This window comes from Lynx rufus, unplaced genomic scaffold, assembly GCF_022079265.1.
Source record: "Lynx rufus isolate CCGP_SWC_20201006 ecotype Redwood Valley unplaced genomic scaffold, mLynRuf1.p SCAF_3, whole genome shotgun sequence".
Classification (NCBI taxonomy): Eukaryota; Metazoa; Chordata; class Mammalia; order Carnivora; family Felidae; genus Lynx; species Lynx rufus.
In genome coordinates, this window is record NW_025814845.1 from 176,022,065 (window position 1) to 176,042,639 (window position 20,575).

Genomic DNA, 20,575 nt, shown 5'->3' on the forward strand with positions numbered 1-20,575 from the left:
TGACTATTGACCTTCTGACGCTACGTCCCGGGGAGGATCGTCTGCCTCCGGATATTGGTTAACGGCAGTAACTGAAACCACAGAAAGTGAAACCACAACCACAGATAAGGGGGGACTGCTACAGTCGAGACACCAGTTGAAGAAACTTTTCCCAGCCCGGCACTACAGCGGCCTCTGGCAATGAAGGTCAAAATGAAATGTGAACGTACTGTCCTGTCGTAACTTCTCTTGCCTTCTCCAATGGGCCAAACTATCCTCTTGCTTACTTTCCTTAAAGACCAGAGGTAGTAACCTCAAAGCTATTGTCAACACGGGATAGCATCAAGATTTTTGTCCTTTGGGAACAGCTGCATAAGATCACGTCTCCTTTCCATGTCCCTTCCCACCCAGAGCCCCTGAGCGGCCATAACTCTCAGCCTTGAGGGAAGGTCTTGCCTCTCCCTCCACCATCCTCTTTCACCGCTCCCCCCATCCCGCCCTTCTCTTCTGGAACTCCACAGCTGACTTTTGAGAGTTACTTTCTGCCAAGACTTTTTTTTTTTTAACATCTGGTGTCTGTGCCACTGCCAAGCTGGGATTGACTTACCGAACACAAGGACATTCGAAATCCACAGAGTCAGATCAATCTTTAATGAAAAACCAACAAACATTCAAAAGCTGCCACTAAGCAGCTACGGGTTGAAGGCAACTCCAGCTTAATTGGCATCCATAGCACTTTCACCTGCTGCCAAGTTCCAGAGAACTGGCTCCTAGAACTGCTCCGCCAAATTAGGCCAGTTCTCCATCGGGCTCGTGTTGCTATGTTGCTAATTAGGGCGATGCAGACCATGCTTGTCCAAATGGGGTTTCATCTCGGCATAGATGCTCCCTGAAATTGGAAGGTTTCTAAATGCTCCCTAAAACTCACTGCCATTTTGTAACTTGCATTGATCAGTGGTGAGGAAATCACTAAACAGTCTCTGTTCTCACCAAATGGTGTAATATCAACTCCCTGATGGTTGGGGGACTCGATGAGTGGAGACATCTTTAGACTAAGAAGTATAATTTATATTGGTGGGGTAATATAAAAGGATTTATGAAATCTAAATCTTTTCAAAGATAGAAATACAAAGATTCTCTTTGTTAACCTTTCAACTCTCAGGATTTTTCCAATCAGCTGATTTTTGAAAGCAATTTTTCTCACCCCCAGCTATGCATTAGGTTGGGCGTAGGGTGCTGGCACTCAACACAGATCAATCATTCAGAACCTCTGGAGATGGGGCCGACATTGGTCGTTGGCCTCCAAATCCCTCTAGCTGATTGTAAACAGGAAGCTGGGCTGGAGAACTGCTGCTCCACAGGAATCGAGTTTGTTGTTTGAAACATTTATTTTAAAAGAAGAATGGAGACAAAAAGTGTTGTGTGGGGCTTCGAAAAGTCTGATGGTTATAATCCCTGCTTACCCTCGTGGCTTTGGGTATATTCTCTCGTGGGGTACTTTTTACCTGCACGAGGAGTATTTTTCTCAGAGATGTCGAGAAAATGTGTAGGGGTGCTGTATTAGTTTTCTCAGGCTGCCACAACAAAGTACCATGGACTGGGTGCCTTAAAGAACCAGAAATCGATTTTCTTAACGTTCCGGAGGCTGGAAGTCCAAGATCAAGATCAACAGGGTTCTGTCTTCTAACACCTCTCTCCTTAGCTTGTTGATGGCCATCTTCTCTCTGTGTCTTCACATGGTCTTCCTGCTGTACATCGCTGTGTCCCAATGTCCTCTTCTCATAAAGGCACCAGTCATGTTGATTAGGGTCCACCCAACATAACCTCATCTTACCTTAACTACTCCTTTAAAAACCCTATTTCCAAATACAGTGAGCTTCTGAGACTAGAGGTTAGGACTTCGACGTATGAATTGGGGGAAGAAGTGACACAATTTAGCCCATAATAGGCACTTTTAAATAATAGTGGATTGTGAGGGGGGAGGTGAAAATTCCTTTTAACAAGTTTATTTTTAGGGGCACCTGGGTAGCTCAGTCAACCGCGTCAGGCTTCAGCTCAGGTGGTGATCTTGCGGTTTGTGAGTTCAAGCCCCCATCAGGCTCTGTCCAGACAGCTCGAAGCCTGGAGCCTGCTTCGGATTCTGTGTCTCCTCTCTCTCTGCCCCTCCCCCATTCGCACTCTGTCTCTCTCTCAAAGACAAAATAAAAACATTAAAAAAAATTTTTTTTAATTAAAGAAAACAAATTTATAAGTTTATTTTTAAAAAATCGAGAAAAAACTCAAAAGTTGCCTGGGCATGTGTAATGTAAAGATCTTGAACCATGGCCCATCATGATGGGAAGATCATGCCAGAGGAAGGAAGTCTCAGGACCCACTGAAATCCCAGTGCTGGGGTATTGCAGGAGATGCCTTGTAAAGATGTAAAAGATCACCTACTCAATCTGAATTCTTCAATTGCCTCCATTGTTCAGAGTGCCCCAGACAGCCTTGGGTGCTGTATCCGCATGATGTAATAGACTTTCCCTTCCCAAGAGGTCTCTCGTTTCTTGGCCCTTCAAGTTGCTCATAAAATTTATGTTAGTATAAAAGGTATACGATGCATAAATCCTTGGTAGTCTTGAATTACAGATAACTTTTAGAAATAGTAAAAACTATTTTTTTAATAATCTGCTCCCTACATTTGTGGTTCCTGGGAAATACCACCTCGATGGGTTTGACCTTAGACACTGAGTTTAACTTTTGTAAAATTCAATATTTCTAGAGAAGGGAAGACAAGGAAGAATATAGAAGCGAAACAGAGAGGTACGTGGTGTGTATGTGTGTGTGTGTGTGGTGTGGGGGTGTGGGGGTGGGGTGGGGAGGTGCACAGATAAGGCAACACAGCACCAGAAAAAGCCAAATGTAGGCTATGGCACTCTTGTGGAGGATACCATCTACCGGGGTTGTGGACTTAGAAGACCCTCACTAGGCAGGAGATACTCTGATTCTGAGTTACTGTTTGAATAAATCTCTCTGTCCCTTTACTTCAATAAGGGCAAATGTAATCATCATTTGGGGCAGATTCAGTGCTCCAAATCAGTCATTGTACCAGTCCCTCAAGAAATTGTTTCTGAGAAACTAATATGTGCATAGCACTGTCCAGAGAGCTGTGGCCAACACACAAAGGTACAACCTATACCCACTAATCTCAATGAGCTTAGAGTCTAGCTGAGCACACAATACAAACACAGGTTCAAAGATAAACAACAGCATGAAACTTAGAGAGCAAGGCAAAGGCTATCATAAGATGATGGTCTATAATTGCCCGCGTAAGGCTCTAAAGGAAAATTTCAATCATTTCAGATTGGAGGCTGCAGTAAGAGATGTGAATTCAGAACCATCCTCATAGACTGTGCTCAGGGCAAAAGAGCCCAGAGAAATGGACAAGAGAAACTTCGAGAATGAAAGGCAAGGACAAAATGGACTAGCCATTGTTGTTTGTTCCTCACTGGTTTGTTTTAGGATGCATTTATTAGATTTGGGTTTCAGTAGAAAAGCGCTGAACACATTTATAAAAAAAAAAAAAACGCAAGTCAATTTTCAGTCAATTTGTCAGTTTCTATCAGGTCTTTCAGCCCCGTCCCCACTCCAAACAACTAGGCAAATAAACACATGACCTGAGGGCCAGCCCACACTATGACCACTGTCAGTGGGAAACTAGATCTTGGCTACGGGCACGGTCATTTAAAAGGGGTCGGTTTGGTCCTCAATATAAACTGGTCATTACAGAACATGTGAGACCTGACCCTTCTTCAGGAACTTGCCCAGTGTGGCTAAAATTGGCCTCCCGATTTAGACATTGCTAAGGAGAGAAAACACACCGCGGGCTGAGAGACTTTCAAAAGTCTTTTCTTTCTCTAAAAGGAAACGAGGCCAAAATCAGCAACCAGAGTAGACTCAAGTTTATGAAAGCTATCTAGCTTCCACCTCAGGAATGTGAAGGAAACTCGGGTCTTTCTTAAGCAATGTCTTTTATCCAATTTGCTTTAAAAATGTTTTTTTTCAAAGCTGCTGCTGCGTTCAAGTTACCATTCCTTTTCTGCTGTTTTGTTTTTAAATTCTGTTGCTTTAAAATAAAAGCCAAGTATGTGGAATACCATAGGAGATGATTGTTTTCAACCAGGAAGATTTTTCTCACTTCTCTGTCCCAGGCTTCAACACAGGAGCACAGTACTGACCTGCTCTTTGGACCTTGCAATGTGTGAGCAATGGGGGGCATGATCTGCCCGCCCTTTGCCACTCAGAGAGCAGGGCACCCCTCCATTCAGTGGCTGGGCCAGCCAGCCATTGTGCAACCTATTCTCCCCCACCCAGATCCCATGCTATTGCTACACTGTCTTTTCCTTTGATTCGTAGGGAAGGTACCTCCTTCTAAATGGTAAATCCACTCTTGTAAGTAAACTGAAACATTTGCATTGGTTCTTGGTTAGTGACCAACTAGGTTTCCTTGCTCTTAGCTCTGCTGGGTAGGCAGCAGAGACGAATTATAGATGAACTTGAATTTGAGTAAGAATCCTCCCTCCCCAAATCTATACTTTGCCCTCCTCCTCTTCTTCCCTACCTCTTAGAAACACACATCCAGTTAGGGGCTAAGACCCTATTCTCTCCTTTCTAGAACCTCCACCTTCACCTAACTCTTATACCTCTCTGGCATTAAAGCCATCTTGAAAAAACCTGTGTCACACCACGTTCTTGATGGCAAACTCCTTTTGGCTTTCCAATCAGGAAGACCTAATGTGAGTGAATACAGATGACTCTGTGAACCAGCTAGACAACTCCAATGTGTGGATTTGGTGGCATTTTTGCATATGCCTGGGGATCTTGGCACAGGCTGGTGTAATGGGGTTATTGTTATTCTACTCCAGCTCTTTGTTACCCTGTGGGAATACTGACCTAGTGTTATTGTAGGACTTATCAAGGGAAGTTCAAAGTCAGAGGAGTTGTATGTAAGATGTTCTAATTTTCCAAGGTTGGCTGAATTTTTTAAAGCATTGTGAAAGCCAAACAAAATATGTCTGAGGGTCATGTTCAACCTCTGGCTGCCAGTGTGAAATCTCTGCCATACTCATGGCTACCATCTTGAAGGGGATCAATACCTCCTGTTTGCATGAGAATTGACAGTTAATGGAAACATGGGGAATGTTCACTCCAAGGTCTACCTGGTTGCCTTCATACTTTAAAAATTCAAGACAGGTATGAGTGCTGGTGGTTAGCTAACTTAACTGTAGCTTGGTTTTGACTTTGCACTCAAAGTCCCTGTATGGCAGACAGCATGCTAACCACACACTGGGCACCAAATGGTGAATGTCATCTCTGCCTGGGTAGGGAGGAGGGGCTCAACAGGGCACGAGGCTCCAATTCCTTTCTTCTACCTCGGCTGCCAAAGCATGGGTGGGCTTAATAAAGGAGGTACCAGGCTAGACTAAAGCAGCCTAGACTTTTCTGATTGGGTGGATTTGGGGGAAAGTTCTGGGTGAGCTACATGGATTAACTCTCTTTCAGTCCAGACATTAGCAGGGATAATATACTGCAGGGAAATTATAGCAAATTGCTGTAGGCTCTCCTTGCCTTTCTAGACACTCTCATCTCTGGCCCTTCTCAGGTTTCTGTATGCGCCCTATGCACACACATGTGCTCTCTGGCTGTCCAATGCTACTTCTTGTCTCCCCCTCTATTCACACACCAACACACCAGACCTTGTCTCAAAATGTCCACTGCTTCCTGCCCAATCCACTTTGCTCTAGTGATCCAGTTACAACAGAGGGAAGCTAGAAGCCATTTCAACCTCTAGAGCAACGCTGTCTCATACAAATGTCACACGAGCCACAAATGTGAGCCTCAGATGTAATTTTACTGTTTTCTACTAGCCACATTTTAATAGGTAAAAAGAAACAGGCAAAAATAATTTTAATATATTTTATTTAATCCAGTATACCCCAAATATGATTTCAACAATTCATCAATATTTTTACAGTTGTTAATGAGAGATTTGATATTCTTTTTTTTTTTAGACACAAGCTTTGAAATCTAGTGTGTATTTTATACTTACAGCACAATCTTAATGTGAACAGGCCACACTTCAAGTGTTTACCATCCATATGAGGCTAGTGACTACAGTTTAGATAATGCAGCTCTATATTTTGAAGGAAGAAATTTCCCTAATACGGTGATCAAATTTCCACCTCCAAGTCTTTGTCAATGGGACAAACAATGCAATTGCTTAAAATATCCTATACTGATGTGTCTGAATAAAAATTCAACACGTTTTGGGGTGCCTGGGTGGTTCAGTTGGTTAAGCGTCCAACTCTTGATTTTTGGCTGCAGTCGTGATCTCATGATTTGTGAGTTCAAGCCTCGAGGTGGACTCTGTGCTACAGCTTGCTTGGGATTCTCTCTCTCCCCCTCTCTCTCTGCCCCTCCCCTGCTCTCATGCACACGCACATGCACTCTCTCTCTCTTTCAAAATAAGTAAATGAACATTAAAAAAAAATTAAAAATGCTTTTAACAAACTAAAATGAGTAACTGACTCTTACAAAATAAAAGGCAATTAGGCTAAATGCAAAATTCTATATTCAGACTCATAAAAGTAAAACATAAATATAAAATGAGGGAGATCAGCTTGGCAATTCATGTAAAAAAAAAAAACAAAAAAACGCTTGTTTTTAGGTTAATCACAGTCTCCTAAGAGCCATACCGTGACAGGACTTTTTTTTTTCATTGACACAATCAACATAGTAGCCTGGAACGCAGAAAATAATTGGTCAGATCTAAAGCTGGATTAAAAAGTGCATCAGCCATGCCAGTGTCCAGGGCTCCAAACTACATGCCCAATATCATAGAACATGTAAAAAGATGGAGAAAATGTCAGTTACCAGAATAATTCGTTGAACTTGATGCTTTCCAATCAGCTCATTGGCAGGAGCGCTAAGCTTTCTGAAAACATGTTTGAGTTATAAGTGAGGCTCGCTAGCTAGTGTTTAAGGAGGTGGGTGCTATTAGCTACAGGACTTGTGTCCACTGGGTAGGGTGCTCATGATTGCGCAAGAACTGAGCCCAGAAGGGCAACAAAAAGGACCAAAGCTGCTGCTGCCCAACCTTCCCAGCCTTACTCCAAGTAACAGGCAAATATTCAAGGCACGTCCATTTGAAGGAGCATAAAACTATTAACCTGTCTAGAGTAGGTATAATGTCCTCTTTAGGCCACATCTAGAGAAGTATGCTAAATTATAAAGACAACATTTTAGGATGAACTTTGACAAATTAGAGCTTCTGATGAGTGGTGAGGAAAGATGATATGGATGATAAGCAGTTGGTCAATTATCTCATGAGAATTAGAAGAACTAAAGATGTCCGACCTGTTCAAAGGATTCTCATAGGAAAGATGGAGTAGATTCATCCTATTTTCTAACTCCCTGGATACCAAGTGGGAGTCCAACAATTCACTTCATTTCTGACACTAACTACCACGAGTTAGCATCCAATCCCCCAAGACTGCCCTCAATTCAGAGGCCAGTACAGGGTCCCTAGGTTACCCACATTTCTCCCTGCCTTGACTAAAAATTCAAAAGCTCCCACAACTACTCCCCTCAGCTTTGATAATTAGCTAGAATAATTCACAAAACTTATGAAAATACTATACTTACTGTTACCACCTCATTATAAAGGATAGAAATGAATAGCCAGATGAAAAGGTCTATAGGGCAAGCCTCTGAGAAGCCTCTGTCTCCCTGGATTTGGGGTGTGCCACCCTCCTAGCACATGGATGTGTTTGTCAACTTGGAATCTCAACAAACCCTGTCATTTATGAGTATTTATAGAGGTTTCATTACATGGGCATGATTAATCATTGGCCATTGGTTATTGAACTCAATCTGCACCTCTTCCTCCCCTCCCCAGGGGTCAGGGTGGTGGAGCTAAATGCTCTAACCCGCTAATGATGGCTTGGCCTTTGGACCCCCATCCTGCAGCTATCTAGAGTTCCCACCTAAGTCACCTCATTAACATAAACTCAGGTGTGATAGAAAGAGGCTCATTATGAATAACAAAAACACTCCTATCACTCAGGAAATTCCAAGGGTTTTAGGAGCTCTGTGACAGTGAAATATATTTCTTACTATGCCAGGCTGTGATGGTTAATTTTATACATCAACTTGGCTGGGCCCAGATAGCTGGTTAAACATTATTGCTGGGGGTGTATGTGTGAGGGTATTTCAGGAGGAGATTAGCATTTGAATCAGTAGACTGAGTAAAAAAGAACCTCCGTCACCAATGTGCTCTGGCATTGGCCAATCCATTGAGGACCGCAATAGAACAAGAAGACAGAGGGAGGGCAAATTCTCACTCCCTCTTCTTGAGCTGAATGTTGCCTCCCTCCCTTGGGCATCAGAGCTCCTAGTTCTCGGGCCTTTGGACTCAGACTGTATCATAGCACTGGCTTTCCCCATTCTCCAGTTTGCAGACAGCAGCAGATTGTGGGATTTCTTGGCCTCCATAACTGCATGAGCAAATTCCTATAATAAATCTCTTAAACATGCGTTGTTTCTGTTTCTAGAGAACACTGCCTAATATGCATACATAGCATCCCCAGCACGGATAACTTAATGGAAGTTGGAAGACAAGTTTTAATTAAATATCAGAAAGGACCTCCTTAAAATTAGAATTCTGTTAGTCAAAAGCTGGGTACTTTTGTCCCTTGAGTACTGAGACACTGAGCTCCCTCATCTTCAGACATACGTGGAGGTAGGCTAAATTTGTCAGGGTTGTAGAGATTTTTCTGTGTTTGATAGTTGAACCCAAACACCTTTAAGATATCCTTACCATCCCTGATAGTCTGAACTATTTTTTGAAAAATCAGAGGGTTAGGACTTACATTTTGAAGGAACAGTTCTTTTAAAATGTCAGAGTAGATGTAAACCACATGGGGAAATTTCAGGTTTTTCAGGTACCTTGCCAAATGTCAAAATGACGCTGGTGTTTGTCCTCAACCCCAAGCAGGAAATTCATAGAGTCAGCATTTGAGCTCCACACCATTTTGCTATTGCTTCACTAGGCACAATCCCCACCCCCAACTTGGTAAACTCATGCACAGATTTCTCTCAAACAAGCAAAGAGTTAGGTCTGGGGGAAGGGTGAGGGACAGCCCAAGAAAATCTGACTAATAGGAAGAAGTGTTAAGAATCTTCCAGGAAATGCAAACCATTGGCCAATGTTTTCTTTTGCCTTTGAAAAATCTCAAACTAATTTGGTCAGAAGGCATAATAGATGCTGTTTGTTTAGTCAACGACTCCTCTCCAAGAATGCACATAATTATGACTGGACAAACCAAAATACAGGTTATCTTTGTTAAAAGCGAGGAGATTGTCTGATTGGCTACAGTTTAAGTGTTTGCCTTATTTGGGAAGACCCAGTTGGTTGGTTGTGATTGGTTACCCTTAGGTTTCAATTTCTTAACCCTGAGGCTTTTATAGGTTTAAGTTTTGGTTTGCTTAGTAAGCTGCTAAGGTATGAGAACAACCTCAGTCGCATGGTCCCCTTGTTTAATCAATTTAATACTTTCTACTTTTATAACCAAATACCTTTGATTATTGGACCCGCAAGCTGCTCCAGGGCATCACTTTCCTTTAATCGGCTCTGTCTTCAGAATACAGAAGTAGTGAAATTGCTTTCCAGGGGGCCAGCTAACAACAGCATTGCTACTCTGTGCTTCTAGCACCCAAAAGTACACATTAATATGTCAGCTTAGAAGCATGGCTTCTTGATGAAACAGAAGACCTCCATATTTCCAAACCCCATGGTCACTTCTGTGACTTCATCTCGCTCAACTTCTCAATAGCGTTTGACCTACCTCGTCACTCACTCCCTGTTGCCTGAGTTACTTTGTTTTCTAGGCTTCCTTAACAAAGGAGTGTGGCCCTCTTGCAGTAAATGTATTGTCCCAACTCTTCACTGTTAATCTCCATGAAAGAATTACAGCTTTCCACCCTAGTCACAATGAGCTTGAGCCTGGAAAGTAAGTGAACGAGAGAGATGCCACATCCCACCCCCTTGTTTAATGTGTGGGGTTCAGGAATTCCTAAATCACCTCCTCAATCTACAGCTGATATCTGAAATTAATTTTGGGGATTCCTTCCTTTGGGATTTCTATTAGGTTACAATCCTCTTGGGTGATGAAACCCTTACAGACAATTGTAAGGATGAGGAAGTTAACATTTATTGAACACCTAATATGTGACAAGCCCTGTATTAGAAGTTGTATTGCTCTGTCATCACAATCCTAACATCATTCCCATTTTATAGATAGAAAAATGAAAGCTCCTGGAAGTTAGGTAAACTTATCTCTGAATCAATGGCCAAACATAAAAATTGGTTGCCGTGATTTGAACTGAGTCTGTATGTGCCCTAAGCCATAGTTCTTACCACTCTATTATGTTAGCTCCCTGTTTTGTCATAGACATTGAGTGAGAATGAAGAGGGAAGAGGGGCAAGAAAATAGCAGATGCCTTCATGGATGAACCCAGTGGACCCAGGATGTGGAAGGAAGCTGGTCACATTGCCTTAGAATCCTAGATGATTAGAACTGGAAAGGACTTGGGGCACCTGCATGGCTCAGTCAGTTAAGCATCTGACTTCAGCTCAGGTCATGATCTTATAGTCCATGAGTTCAAGTCCCGCGTCGGGCTCTGTGCTGACAGCTCAGAGCCTGGAGCCTGCTTCAGATTCTGTGTCTCCCTCTCTCTCTCTCTGCCCCTCCCCTGCTCATGCTCTGTCTCTCTCTGTCTCAAAAATAAATAAAAACATTAACAAAAATTTTTTAAAAAAGAACTAGAAAGGACTTAAGATAGCATGTGAGCCAATCGGTCAATTTCACACGTAATGCAATAGAGGCTTAGAAAAAAAGATGTAACCTTTTCCAATGTGGAAGGATAATTATTTACGTATTTCACTAGTAAGCTTTGGCTAGATTATACTATGATTACAAACAACTCTAGCCCCCAGATCTTAGTGGCTTACAATAAAGATTTATTTTGACCTCATGTTGCACATCAGCTGTGGGTTGGCTCTAGCCCACAGCTCTGCATCAGCTACAAGTTGTCTGAGGGTCTTTTTAATAAGAATCAAGGCTGAAGGAGCAGGCTCTCTTTGGAACATACTATCCTCATGGCACCGGGAAAAAGTAAGGGGAGCTAATGGAAACATAGGGTTATCATATCATGTCTGCTCATCTTCTATTGACCAAATCAGGTCTCAGGCTAAGCCTGACATCAGTGGGACAGAATATATATATATATATATATATATATATATATATATATATTTCACAAGGGAGAATGGCAAACCACAGCAATGTGTGAGGATGTCTAACACTTTTGTAGAGAGAATGAATCATCGGGAACAGTAACACAATCTACCACACATATTAATCTGAGTTTCATTCATACTGGATTTTGCCTTTCCTAGTGAAGATGGGAGCCCAGCTGTTGCATTTGCTTGTCTCAGAAGGGTTTGCGTTGCCAAGGTAAAGCGTAGCTTGCTGATTTTGATTTTAGAAAGCCTAAGCTACTTGAGATGTCTCAGGGTAGGGGAAGGTGAGGAGGTGAGGGCCTTGGAGAGAAAAGAGAGAAGCTGTAAGAACAAGGGAGAGATTTTATTCTTGAAGCTTAAAAGGGAAGAGCATTTGGCGGCAGGGGGTCAGAAGAGGTGAATACCTGGTCTCAAAAGTTGTAAGAATCTTCTCTCTGTCTCTCCCTCTCTGTCTGCTGCTCCCCCACTCGAATTGTCTCTGTCTCTCTCAAATAAATAAACTTGAAAAATTATTTTAAAAAAATCTGTGAGAATCACTTGAACTCTGCTACATCATGCGGGCTGGGGATGACAAGACCTCACAGGAACGCGTTTCTGAGGTGTTCTTGGGGACGCCGAGGATATGAGCCTCAGTGAGAAGCCCGGCTTGGTTCAGGCTCTGTTCTCCATGTGCTCAAAGAACAAAAGGCTTCTCCAAAGGTTCTGGATGGTATGGGACCTCAAGGACCTGCACAGCTCCCCAGGACGTAAGGTAGAGGGGAAGCATCAGGCCATCAAAGTGACTACCAACCTAGTGGGATGGGGAGCAGAATACATTTGATTTAAAGAAATACAATAAGTAAGACATTTCTTCCATCTCATAGTGTGGGATAGAAGTCATTCATCAAGATCTCACAGCTCGTAAGGGGCCAAACAATACTTGGTACTTTCATTTAAACAAACGGCCATCACTCTCTGTGCCAGGCAGAGAGTACTGGTTTGTTGGGCCTGCCATAGCAAAGTACCACAAACTGTGTGGTTTAAACAACAGAAATTTATGGTCCCTTAGTTTTGAAGTCCACAAGTCCAAGATCAAAGCAGGGCCATGCTCCCTCTGAAGAGACTGGGGAAGGATCTATTCCAGGCCTCTCTCCTAGTTACTGGTAATTCCTTGGCTTGTGACAGCATAACTCCAATCTTCACGTGGATACTCTCTGTTTGTGGATCTGTGTCCAAATTTCCCCTTTTTATAAGGATGCCAATCATACTGGATTAGGGGCACACTCTAGCCCTTAATGACCTCATTGTAACCAATTACATCTGCAAGGACCCAATTTCCAAATAAGGCCACATTCACAGGGGTCAGGACTTCAACATATAAATTTGCGAGAAACACAATTAAAACTGTAATAATTTCTGAGAGGCACTGGGGTATAATGCCACTGACCCAGTCACAGACCCCGATCTCGTGGGGTCAACCGTTCAGGAGAGGGCAGATGCTGAGCCTGTCAGTGTGAGTAGGAGGCAGATTCCAGTTCTTTCCATTTCAACTTCCTGCCTTTCAGTCATTTGTGGGCTAGTTTCTAATTAAATAAACATCAACAACACTCTTAAGAGCCTTTACTGACACCTGGCAGCCTCTGGTGCTATGCACACCCACATCATCCTCTCCCCTGAGGAAAAACTCAACAGCTTTCCTCCTGTGATGTGCCTTTGGCCAAGGAACACATCCCATAGGAACCCTCTCAGAACAATGAAGTTAACGTATTCCTTGTTTCCTCAAGCTAATTGAGCGGCTGGTGTCACATTTCTAAAAGCAGAAGAAAGCCAGAAAACTCAGGTGCCATAATGGCCCCCAGAAGCCACCCTGGAAGTGGTCAAGGTGGCCAGAGAACTGGGGATTATGTCTTCACAACTTTTGGGAAGTCTGTCTTGATGTGAGGTATCACTTCTCGCACTCAAGCTCATCCCGTGCCAAGCATATACACACACGAGGCTCCCCTGAATTACCCCCTCCAACTCTGTTTCATTGCCTTTCTCACCCATGTAAAGAGAGAAGCAACTTCCTTGTGCAGATCGAGCCACGTGTGGGACTTAAGAGTAAGTTTTTGAGAGCCTGAAATTGAGAACGTGCAGTTTGGACTACCTGGCGAAGGATGATCCCAATACATTTCATGAATGTTCTCCCACTTTGCATCTTTCCTGCACCAAATGATAATTTTTCTCATGCAGTGAAAAGCTCCTGAGATTAGCTGATTTATGTAGAATCTGGAATTAGACAGCTGTCAAATGCCTTCAAACATGTTAAAACCACGACCTTGTCTTCCATGTCAGCACTTTCTTTAAAAAAAAATTAAGGTGAAATGAGATGGGATGGTCATCCCATAGCTACAGCTCTGGCTGGACATCTCAAACACCCCCACCCTGTCTGTTGCCTCCTTTTCTCCATGGTAGATCTCTCTTCAGGGTTCTAGAGTCAGGAAAACTGTCTGGTTCACCAGAAAGTGCCCTTGGCCAAAGGCCTTCTGCATCGTGAATCCGGTAAGGTTGCCCTGCTGCTCTGGCCCAAACACTGGCACCGTCCCTGGGCTATGAGGCCTGGCCTCGGACAAAGGATGGGTCATCAGCATGGCTATTCCTTCCCCTCTACCTCCTTCCCATCAGGGATAGCAACAACTGTTCTCTATAGCCATGTGTCCTGCCTTTTCCATAGCCTGGCGATCTAATTAAATAATCACGGGATCTACCTTTCAAGGTTCTGACTCAATTTGGGAATGCTCAAGTTCAAAGAAAGGCATATCAGAGAGGCATCACAGCATGGACTGAGATCTTAGGCGTGGAACTAGACAATCTAGGTCTGAATTCTTTCTCGGCCACTTGCTACCTACATTAAGTCAAGTGATTTACTTGATCTGTCCTTTTACTCCTATGAATATTTTATAATACTAATAATATTAATATTAATTAATAATCAGAAATATTACTAATAACACCACATATGACTTCAACTTGGCCTAAGTGGGTTTGGGACTGTGGGTTTCTTTTTTTTTTTTAAGTTGAAGATGGAGTTTTTGTGACTATTTTTCCATGTTTTGGGTGAGTTTCAGAGGAAAGGGAAAGAGAAAAATGTGTTTATTCCTCCATCCAATAACTGGCAGATTTTCTGATGACAATCTTCAAATTATCCCAAAGTTCTAGTAGAGAAGCTATATTTCAACTTCTCCAGTCAGTAACATTCTGTCCCTTGAACTTACCCCTCTTCTCCATAAAGGAGCCAACATTTTAAGCCACTGAGAGCATTTGGACCTGCGCATGACACTCTACCTGGAGGCTGCAGGGCAGATGGGCCCTGTGTGGGGAGAGGAGGGGTTGATATGACCGCATGATTCAGAGAAATGAACTGAAGTAATAAACATTAAAATAACAATAATAATGACAGTGGCCATTAATTGAGCACCTAGTATGCACCAGACTCCATACTAGGGACTTCAAATGTATTGCCTCATTTAACTCTCCCCATTTTACAGGTGACAATATTGAGTCCCAGAGAAGTTAATAAACTTATCTAACCAAGCAATGAAATGGCAGAGTTGGGATTAGAACCCATAAGGCCTCTACCTCTTGCTCATAGATTTTCTATTTCCCAGCTCCCCTGTGAGCAGGAGTGAAAGAATCTGTCTCATTTGACCCTCAGGGATCAAGACTGCAGCTTGGCTCCCCGCCTTGGAAAAGTAAGCCTCTCTCACTGTCCCTCTTCATGAAAGCTGGTCAATTATGTGTATTCTCAAGCAGGTTTCTAGAAGAGAAATAAGCATTTGCCACATTTTGACTGCCCAGCATCCGAACACCTACCTCGAGTTCTACATTCGTGTGAGCCTACATGGAAAGCAGCCAGGATATGGGCTTACAATGAAACTGCAGCCATGGTTCACCTTTGCCTAAGATTTTGAGTCTAGAGCAGTGACTCCTAGGACAATTTATAACCCATCCTGGAGGCACCACTGGCAGCATTCATGGTCCGGTGGCACTCATACAACCTTAGTTGTGACAGCTGCTCCCTACCCCACCTGTACCCGATGTGTGGTGGTCTAGCCTGGGCGACCATCCACTTCCCTTGGTATTTGCCAGATCCTCCCTATTAATTCTGTTAGCCACCCCATATTCTACCTATAAGTTCCTCTTCCGCTTCTAATAGCTAGAGTTTGTTGCTCACAAGTACGGAAGAGGCATGAACAATTGCAGACACCCAATGAATAGGGCCGGCTTCATCCAGCTTAGGAGGAGATAAACCTTGCTCTGAGATTCCTCAGCTGTGATGCATCTCCCCTGGCCTCATCAAAAAACACAAAAGGGGGAGGCCTGGGTGGCTCAGTCAGTTAAGCATCTGACTTCGGCTCAGGTCATGATCTCGCAGTCAGTGAGTTCGAGCCCCACGTTGGGCTCTGTGCTGATGGCTCAGAGCCTGGAGCCTGTTTCGGATTCGGTGTCTCCCTCTTTCTCTCTCCTCCCCCGCTCGTGCTCTGTCTCTCTTCTCAAAAATAAATAAATGTTTAAAATAATTTTTTTTAATTGTCATCCTTTACACATTCTAAATTGCTTACCTTTTCACTGTGCTGAGCTGTTCTTTAGAAGAACTGCAATGAAGTAAGAATAGATTTTGAGCAAGAAGTGGAGGACATATAGGTGGGCCAAAGGCAGACCATCTCGCTCATTGTAGACTAAGAATCCTCTCTATTAGCATTTTGATTTTAGTTTGTTGATATAATGTTTCTTTAGGTTACTTGCCACAGCTGCCTCTTGGAGCACGTTTAAGCAAAGTCCAGTTAGCCATGGCCACATGAGGAAGTTTGGAAGGAGCCACAACCTTCCTGGACCTGACCCCTGGGAAGGAGTTGGGGAAACGGCCTGATGTGGTAGAGAAAACCTGATAAACCAGGACGAGGCCCAATACAGGCAAACAGCGTGTTTAGTGTTGGGACTGGCTATGACTGACACGAGGTATGGTTATCCTTTCCTCAGTGATGGGGGATTCCTGATTCCCAGCAGGCAGCTATTAGATAAGCAATGCAGCAGGAAGCATAGAACCAACCCTTGAGTGGAGAAGAGGGTGAAGTTCAGGACTCATGTGAAGAACAATACAGGGTCTAGCTTCTAAAGAGACTACAGAACCCCAGGTTTTACAAAAGAGTGATACAGAGAAAGAGAAAACAGGGCAAATACCAGTCGTCAGACCTGGGCACAAAGGAAAGCAGAGTCATCAGCAAAAATGGATTTGCAGCCCATGGCTAAGGTCATTACCAGGAGAAGGAAAGCTGTAGGGCCAGGCCCACAAATGGAAGCCTCATGTCCAAACAGAAAAAAGGACATTGCAAAGACTAAACAATCAACTTGTAATGCATCTTGCATCATTCAGTCTTTTCCTACAAAATTTTATAGTATTAGACATCTGGAAAAATCCTACAGGATGAGTTGGTCTTCATCCCATCTAAAGACCAGTAAGAAAAGCAGAAGCACTCCAAAAGCGCCATTTTCTTCGATTTGTTTTAGGAAAAGTTTCCAAAATTTCCTTTTGTATCTGACTCTACTCTTTATTTTCTACTTTTGTTTTATGTCTGACTCAGAACCCTCAACTTTGATTAAAATTTGTTCAAGTATACTTATGTTATGTGTATACTTATCAGTAGCCTCAAAGATATTCCTTGTTTGCTTCAAGTTCAAAATGATGTCACTTTATTCAACAGTGTAGAGTTTACATATTGTATTTTAGGTTTTGGGGATTCGAAAATAAATAAAATACAGCCCCACCTTTGGGAAACTTACAGTATTGTATACAGCTGCCTTTTTTCAAGACAAATCAATCCCAATTCCTACAAACTTGTTCTAAAATTTTAAAAGGAGAGGAAATTGGCATAGGATAATGGAAAGATAAGGGGAAATGATAAAAGAGATAAGAAAACATGCAGGGATGAGCCCCGTCACTCCTATTTCTGGGATTGGCTACCTCCCGGCACGAAAGACAAGGGCTACCATGGTGGGACACCTACTGGTCCACAGCACTCATTTCACACACACAAGGAAAGCCAGTGTGATTTGCTCCTTGACTGAGTGACACAGTTTGTGTGTAATAAACTATTGCCCATATGACTTTTGCCTCACTTAATGACAACAAGAGCACCAAAAATACACATACACACATGGAAAACTTCTCACTACACACACACATAGATATGGAAAGATTTATAAATATAAAATCAAAGGCAAAAAATTATGTATTCCTCTTCTATGTATCAAAAAGTATTCAGAAACAAAAGTTCAAGGCAAATGATCACCAGCAACATAATAAGAGCTCTTATACATAGAAGGGCTCTGATAATTTGAGAATAAAAAAAAAAACTACACAATAGCTAAATTGACACAAAAGATTACTAGAAATTCACAAAAGAAAAAACACAAATAGTAAACACGTATGGGAAAAAAGTTCAACCTCTTTAGTAAATAAATTAACATCATAACAAAATTATTCAAATGAGATGCCAACTTGCCTTTTTTAGGCTAATATTTATACAAATCTCAACATAAGCAAGAGTGTGGTGATGTGGACATTCTCAGATACTACTGTAAAAAAGCATATTGGTATAGCCTGATTGGAGTTCCACCTTCTCAGGCAAGTCACAACCACTCTGGATCCCAATTTCCTTGTCTGTGTAATGAAGGAGAAGATCTCAAAGAACTATTTACATTGAAATGGTTGGGATTTATTACACCAGTTCTTAAGCTCCAAGTCAACAGAACATTCCAGGGTGTTCTGTGACTGAAATCTAGCAACAGCTGTCTTCAGTCAAGCTAATGGAGAGAATGTCCAAAATGATACATTTTCCTCCAACATTTCTTTTATGAGACCCTGGGCCCTTGCCAGAGTAAAAGTAGAACAAAACCAAACAACAAGATGCAGGCAAACATGAACATGAACCCCTTGAAACAGTCCATCTTACTTAGTTCGACAGTTTTATGGGTGTTGTTTTGTTGATGATGTTGCTTATGGACACATGTGTTTATAATTTGGTGTTACAAAGATCATATGGCTATACTTTCTCTGCTGATAAGCTGTTCCTACTTGATATGATGGGATTAAACATAAATATTTTATGCCATTCCACAGGAGTGTCATGATTTCTTCATGTCTTTTCACTTCAAGCACTCATTCCTGCCTTCAGTAGGTATTTATTACATGCGACTCGTTGTTCTGAGTTGGGGATGCAATCATGAGCAAAACAAAGTCCCCATTCTCACAGAGCTTACATTCTTGTGGGAGAAAACAGACCATAAACAATAGAAGATAAATATCTAACATGATAGATGGCGATAAATAAAACAGAAGAGAAATTCAGCAGGGTGAGTAGAATGTGGAAATGAGATTGCTGTCATCTACAGGATGGTCAAGGAGGGTCTCACTAATAAGGGGATATTTGAGCGGAGTCCCAGAAGACAATGGATAAGACATGCACTTATTTAAGGGAAGAATATTCTAATTAGAGGAAAGAGCAAGGGCAAAGGCCCCTAAGGTGGGAGCATGCTTAGCATGTTCAAAGAACAGCAAGGAGGCCTGTTTAAGCAGAAGAGAGAGAGTAAGGGTGATGCTACTGTGTGATGAGGGCTGACAGGTAGTAGGGAGTGGCTTTATAGGTAGGGTGACCATACATCTTACCTGCCTAAGATAGTCTTGTTTATGTCCATTTTGGGGGATGATTCATAGTTACTCTCCTTTTTATTCTCAAACTGTCCCTGTTTGTAGGACAAGTTGTACAGTCACTCTACTTATGGACTGTTGTAGGGGTTTTGGCTTTTGTTCCAAGCAAAGGGAGAGGCCATTGGAGGGTTTAAAGTGAAGAAGCAGCATGTTCTGACTTTTATTTAAAAGGAATAGGGCTTTGGTAGAAAGAGAGAGATCAGCTAGAGACACCTGCAGTTTAAGCCAGGCAAGAAATAATGGCAGCTTAGGCTGGGATGTTAGTAGTGATGAAATGGTGGAACTCTGAATATGTTTTAGAGCCTACAAAAGATTTCACTGGAGAGTGAGAGAAAGAACAGAGTCGTGATGACTCCAGAGGAATGTGTTTGGAACCCCTAATTTATTATATGTTTGGTTTCCACAGAACCTTCACACATCATGGGTCTCGACTGCTTGGAGTTTAGATCTTGGCACACTCACCGTTGACGTGAACAAAACATTTGTCACCAAAAATAGAAAATCTGGTAAATAGAGATTATGGTCTGGGAACCCAAAGACCTACCAAATGAGGAATAATACACTTCTGGCATCTTTCTAGAGTCTGGAATCATAACTGGTACAGGCCTTACAGACAGTTCAAGGCTGTCCCAAGCCGTTGCTGATTCATATGGGTGCTATGGCTCAACAGACAGGTGCTTTGTAAGCTCTCTGATTCCAGAGCAAACCACTCTTCAGCTGTGAGAGAAAATGCTGTTTGCTGAATCTGGTTAATTCCTTTTGACTGCATCTGTAATTCTACACAGCCATTCTCCAGCAAAAGAAAATACATAGAGTAGATGATTTCTGCTTTGTGCCGGGATCTCAGTGATGATGAGTCTGCCCTGCCACTTAGGGCTTGGTTAGGTATGACATATACCTGATCTAAATCCCAAAACTATGAAAAGTATTGAATAGTGTTGAATAATTCAGAAACTTATTTAATCTGGAACTTGGATGCCGCATTGATGGTATTTTCCGAGCACTTTCTATAGAACCCTAGAGTGCTATTATTTGATTTTCCATTTAGCCGATGAGATACATGGTAAACATAGTCCTACCAGAGTAGCCTAAGTTATTGACCACTGCTGCTTCTCTCTCCATTTATTTCTTTGTGTTATTTCCATGAGAGATGTTTTATAGATTTCTTCAAAAAGATTTTTCACATTTAAAAAAATTTATTTATTTATTTATTTATTTATTTATTTATTTATTTATTTATAAGAGTGAGACTGGGGGAGGGCAGAGAGAGAGGGAGAGAGAATCTCAAGCAGGCTCAGCACTCACAGCGCAGAGCCTGATGTGGGGCTTGAACTCACGAACCACAAGATAGTGACCTGAACTGAAATCAAGGGTCGGACGCTTAACAGGCTAAGCCACCCAGGCGCCCCTTCACATTCCTTTTTAAGTATATTGTGAGTATTTTATGGTTTCATTGCTATTGTGAATGGATCTGTTTTCCATTAATTTTTTTTAACAGATGATTGATGCGTGAAGAAAAGCAACTGAGT